Below are 6,070 nucleotides of genomic sequence, written 5' to 3' on the forward strand. Positions count from 1 at the left end.
CTCTCCCTAGCTACCCTTCTGCTCTTAATATACTTGTAGAATCTCTGGGGATTCTCCTTTACCTTGTCTCGTCCAGCTCACATTCCCTTTTGCCCTCCTGATTTCCTCTTTAAGTGTAGTCCTACATCTCTAGAGCTCCTCCAGGAGTTGCTTGATCCCAGCTGCCTGTATGTGGAACGCAGAGTGTACAGCACAGGAACAGGCCCTTTGGCCCACCATGTTGTGCCACACTAAATAAACTAGTAATTAAATGCCTAACTAAACTAATCCCTCCTGCCTACACAGTGTCCATCTCCCTCCATCCTGGCAACACATTCCCGGCACCCACCACTCTCTGTATAAAAACTTGCCCCACATATTTCCTTTGAACTTTCCCCCTCTCACCTTAAATGCGTGCTCTGTGGTATTAGACATTTCAACCCTGGGAGAATGATACCAGCTGTCTGTCTACTCGATCTATGCCTCTCATAATCTTATAAACTTCTATCAGGTCTCTGCTACTCCAGAAAAAACAACCCAAGTGTGTCCAACCTCTCCTTATAGCACAGGCAGCATCCTGGTGAACCTCCTCTGCACCCTCTCCACAGCCTCCATGTTCTTCCTATAATGGGACGACCAGAATTGAAAGCTCCAGGTACAGCCTAACCAGAGTTATATAAAATAATAGTGGAGGCAAATACAATAGAGGCACTTAAGACAGACACATGAATGTGCAGAGAACAGAGGGATATGGACATCGTGCAGGCAAAAGAGGTGGGGAGTGGCACTGTTGATCAGAGATAGTGTCACGGCTGCGGGAAAGGTGGACATCATGGAGGGACTGTCTACGGAGTCTGTGGGTGGAAGTTAGGAACAGAAAGGGGTCAATAACTTTACTGGGTGTTTATTATAGGTCGCCCAATACTGACGGGGTTATTGAGGAGCAGATAGGGAAGCAGATCCTAGAAAGGTGTGAGAATAACAGAGTTGTTGTGATGGGGGATTTTAATTTCCCAAACATTGACTGGCATCTCCAGACAGTGAGGGGTTTAGATGGGGAGGAGTTTGTTAAGTGTGTTCAGGAAGGATTCTTGACACAATATGTAGATAGACCTACAAGAGGAGAGGCTGTGCTTGATTTGGTATTGGGAAATGAACCTGGTCAGGTGTCAGACCTCTCAGTGGGTGAACATTTAGGTGATAGTGATCATAATTCTATCTCCTTTACGATAGCACTGGAGAGAAATAGCAACAGACAGACTAGAAAGGTGTTTAGTTGGAGTAAAGGGAATTATGAGGGTCTCAGGCAGGAAATTGTAAGATTAAATTGGGAACAGATGTTCTCTGGGAAAAGTACAGAAGAAATGTGGCAAATATTCAGGGGATATTTGTGTGGAGCTCTGCACAGGCATGTTCCGATGAGACAGGGGAGTCATGATAGGATACAGGAACCGTGGTGTACAAAGGCTATAATAAATCTAGTCAAAAGGAAAAGAAAAGCATACAAAAGGTACAGAGAGCTAGGTAATGTTAGAGATCTGGAAGAGTATAAGGCTAACAGAAAGGAGCTTAAGAAAGAGATTAGGAGAGTCAGAAGGGGACATGAGAAGGCCTTGGCGGGCAGGATTAAGGAAAACCCCAAGGCGTTCTACAATTATGTGAAGAGTAAGAAGATGAGATGCGAAAGGATAGGGCCTATCAAGTGCAGCAGTGGGAAAGTGTGTACGGATCCGGAAGAAATAGCGGAGGTACTTAATGAATACTTTACGTTGGTATTCACCACGGAAAAAGATCTGGGGGATTGTAGTGGGGACTTGCAGCGGCCTGAAAAGCTTGAGCATGTAGATATTAGGAAAGAGGAGGTGCTGAAACTTTTGGAAAGCATCAAGTTGGATAAGTCACCGGGACCGGATGAGATGTACCCCAGGTTGCTGTGGGAGGCGAGGGAGGAGATTGCGGAGACTCTGACGATGATCTTTGTGTCGTTGATGGAGATGGGAGAGGTTCTGGAAGATTGGAGGGTTACGGATGTTGTTCCCTTATTCAAGAAGGGGAGTAGGGATAGCCCAGGAAATTATAGACCAGTGAGTCTTACCTCAGTGGTTGGTAAGCTGATGGAGAAGATCCTGAGAGGCAGGATTTATGAACATTTGGAGAGGTATAATATGATTAGGAATAGTCAGCATGGCTTTGTCAAGGGCTATGATCTAGACAATAATGTGGTAAATTGGATCAGCAAGTTTGCTGATGACACTAAGATTGGAGGCGTAGTGGGCAGTGAGGAAGGCTTTCAAAGCTTGCAGAGGGATCTGAACCAACTGGAAGTATGGGCCAGAAAATGGCAGATGGAATTTAATGCAGACAAGTGTGAGGTGTTGCATTTTGGAAGGACCAATCAAGGGAGGACGTACACAGTAAATGGTAGGGCACTGAGGAGTGCGGAGGAACAAAGGGATCTGGGAGGTCAGATACATAATTCCCTGAAAGTGGCGTCACAGGTAGACAGGGTTGTAAAGAAGGCTTTTGGCATCCTGGCATTCAGAAATCAAAGTACTGAGTATAGGAGTTGGGATGTTTTGGTGAGTTTCTATAAGTCATTGGTGAGACCAAATTTAGAATATTGTGTGCAGGTCTGGTCGCTGAACTACAGGAAAGATATCAGTAAGATTGAAAGAGTGCAGAGGAGATTTACTAGAATGTTGCCAGGTCTTCAGGAGTTGAGTTACAGGGAAAGATTGAGCATGGAGATTCCTTGGAGCGGAGAAGAATGAGGGGAGATATGATAGAGGTTTATAAAATGATGAGGGGAATAGACAGAATTAATGCGAGTAGGCTCTTTCCACCTAGATTAGGAGAGATAAGTACGAGAGGCCATGGCTTTAGGGTGAAAGGGGAAAGGTTTAGGGGGAACATTAGCAGGAACTTCTTCACTCAAAGAGTGGTGGGAGTGTGGAATGGGCTGCCATCTGATGTGGTAAATGCGGGCTCGCTCTTAACTTTTAAGAGTAAATTGGATAGATACATGGATGAGAGAGGTCTGGAGGGGTATGGGCTGGGGGCAGGTAAATGGGACTAGCCGAATAATGTTTCAGCACAGACTAGAAGGGCCAAATGGCCTGTTTTCTGTGCTGTAGTTTTCTATGGTTCTATGGCAGGTCTTGCCTTACGAGCTTGATTGAATTTTTTGAGGATGTGACTAAACACATCGATGAAGGGAGAGTAGGGACATGTTCGGCACAGCTTTGTGTGCCAAAGGGCCTGAATTGTGCTGTAGATTTTCTTTGTTTTTCTATGTTTCTAAAAGGATTAGTTCAGTTAGGCATTAAATCACTAGTTTAATTAGTTGGGCACAACACAGTGGGCTGAAGGGCCTGTTCCTGTGCTGTACTGTTCTATGTTCTATGGGATTCATGGTGACTTGATGGTTTGGATTCAAAATTGGCTTCCCATAGAAGACAGAGAGCAGTGGTAGAGGGGCTGTTATTTTGGCTGGAGGTTCATGACCAGTGGTGTTCCTCAGGGATCGGTGCTGGGATCTCTGCTGTTTATGATTCATATAAATGAGTTGGATGAAAATGCAGATGGGTGGGTTGGTAAGTTTGCAGATGACACAAAGATTGGAGTCATGGACAGTGTAGACAGCTGTCGAAGGACACAGCGGGATATAGATCAGTTACAGAAATGGGCAGAGAAATGGCAGATGGAGTTTAATCCGGGCAAGTGTGAGGTGTTGCACTTTGGGAGATCAAGTGTAAAAGTACACAGTTAATGGCAGGACCCTTAACAGCATTGGTGTACAGAGGGACTTTGGGGTGCATGTCCATAGCACTCTGAAAGTGGCCACACAAGTAGGTAGAGTGGTAAAGAAAGACATTGAGTAGTGGCGTCAGGAAGTCATGTTGCAGCTGTGTAAAACTTGGTCAGGCTGCACTTGGAGTATTGTGTGCAGTTCTGGTCGCCCATTACAGGAAGGATGTGGAGGCTTTGGAGAGGTTCCAAAGGGCCTGTTCCTGTGCTGTTCTGTTCTATGTATCACAGCCCTATTATTCTTACAGTAGAACATAGAACAGTACAGCACAGAACAGGCACACAATGTTGTGCTGACATAGCTATTCCCTCCTACCTACAGAATGCCCATCTCCCTCCATTTTCCTCTCATTCAGGTGCCCATCCAAGCCCCTCTTAAAAGCCCCAATGAATTTGCCTCCACCACCCTATCAGGTTACTAATCTGCAATCTCCCTATGTATTTGCTGCTCTAATTCCCACGGACTATTGGAAAGCTGCAGGAGAGTTTCACAAGGATGCTGCCTGGATTAAAGGGTATGAGCTACAAGGAGAGGTTGGACAAACTTGGGTTGTTTTCTCTGGAACATTGGAGGCTGAGGGGAGACCTGACAGAAGTTTATAAGATTATGAGAGGCATGGATAGGGTAGACAGCCAGAGTCTTTTCCCAGGGTGGTAATGTCAAGTATTAGAGGACATGCATTTAAGGTGAGCAGGGAAAGGTTAAGGGAGATGTGTGGGGCAAGTTTTTCACACAGAGAGTGGTGGATGCCTGGAATAGGCCTCCAGGGGGACTGGTGCAAGCAAATACAATAGTGGTGTTGAAGACGCTGTTAGATAGACTTATGAATCTGCAGGGAATGGAGCATGTGCAATCAGAAGAGTTTTAGTTTAATTTGGGATTGTGTTCAGCGCAGACATGGTGGTCCGAAAGGCCTGTCCCTGTTCTGTTCTATGTATCACAGCCCTATTATTCTTACAGTAATCTGCAATCTCCCTATGTATTTGCTGCTCTAATTCCCATGGACTATTGTGGGGGCCTATAATACAATCCCATCAAAGTGACCATCCCCTTCTTATTTTTAAGTCCCACCCATACAGCCTCACTGGATGATCCCCCAAGTACCGCCGTGATGAGTTCCCTAATCAAAGCCACAACTGCCCCTCCTGTCTTACCTCCATCTCTGTCATACTTGGAGCATCTGTACCCTAGAACATTGAGCAGCCGGTCCTGCCCTTCCCTCAACCATGTTTCTGGTATGGCTTTGATATCCCAGTCCCACATACCAATCCATGCCCTGAATTCCTCAGCCTTAGCTCTCAAGCTTCTTGCATCAAAATAAATGCAGTTCCGTCTGTCAAACCTTCCTCACGTGCTGTCTGGCCCCTGCCTGTCCTGTCTGCTGAACTTGCTTGTTTACTGTTTATACTAGTCTGAACTCTCCCGTCTCTCTCTTTACTGCTTTGGGTTCCAGCCCCCTGCTGAACTAGTTTAAACCTTTCCAAGTAGCACAAGCAAAGCTCCACGCCAGGATATTGGTCCCCCTTCAATTCAGGTGCAACCTGTCCCTCCTGTACAGGTCTCACCTGCCCTAGAAGAAAGCCCAATGATCTCCCTACCTGCAGCCCTCCCTCCTGCAGCCCCTCAGTCACATATTAAACTGTACTGTCTTCTTAGCTTTTCGCCTCACTAGCTCATGACATGGAGTAATCCTGAGATTACAACCTTTTCTTTTAAACTTACCACCTAACTCCCTAAATTCTCTTTGCAGATCTCATCTCTCTTCCTGCCTATGTCTTTGGTGCCAATATGTTCACCCTCCCCTTTCAGACCGTCCTGTGCCTGCACAGAGCTGTCCTTGCCCCCGGCATGGTGAGGCAGCACACCGTCCTGGAGTCCTGCTCATGACCACAGTCTGTGCCCCTGACTATACAGACCGAGCACTGCTCATCTAGACTTTGCTCAATCCCTGCTGTTCAGTCAGTTGTGGTGCCACAGTTGTGGCTGCTGCTATATTCCCCGACAGGCCCAGTTAATCGCTCCAAATTCTGCACTTGCACAGGAACATTCTCACGTGAACTTGCAGTCTTCAGTATTTTAACATTCCACTGATACTTTGCTTGCTTGTTTTTCATGTCTGGGTTCCATTTAAAACCTATTGAGAAAGCACCTGTCCTTACAGACAGCTCAAAAGGGGGGTTTCCAAACGTCGAAGAGACACCTCCCCATTGACATTTATTCCTTAGCCTCAGAGCTTCACATTCCAATCTTTCCTCCACCCATCTCTTTGGATCTCAGAAGATG

Source organism: Pristis pectinata, chromosome 24, assembly GCF_009764475.1.
Source record: "Pristis pectinata isolate sPriPec2 chromosome 24, sPriPec2.1.pri, whole genome shotgun sequence".
Lineage (NCBI taxonomy): Eukaryota > Metazoa > Chordata > Chondrichthyes > Rhinopristiformes > Pristidae > Pristis > Pristis pectinata.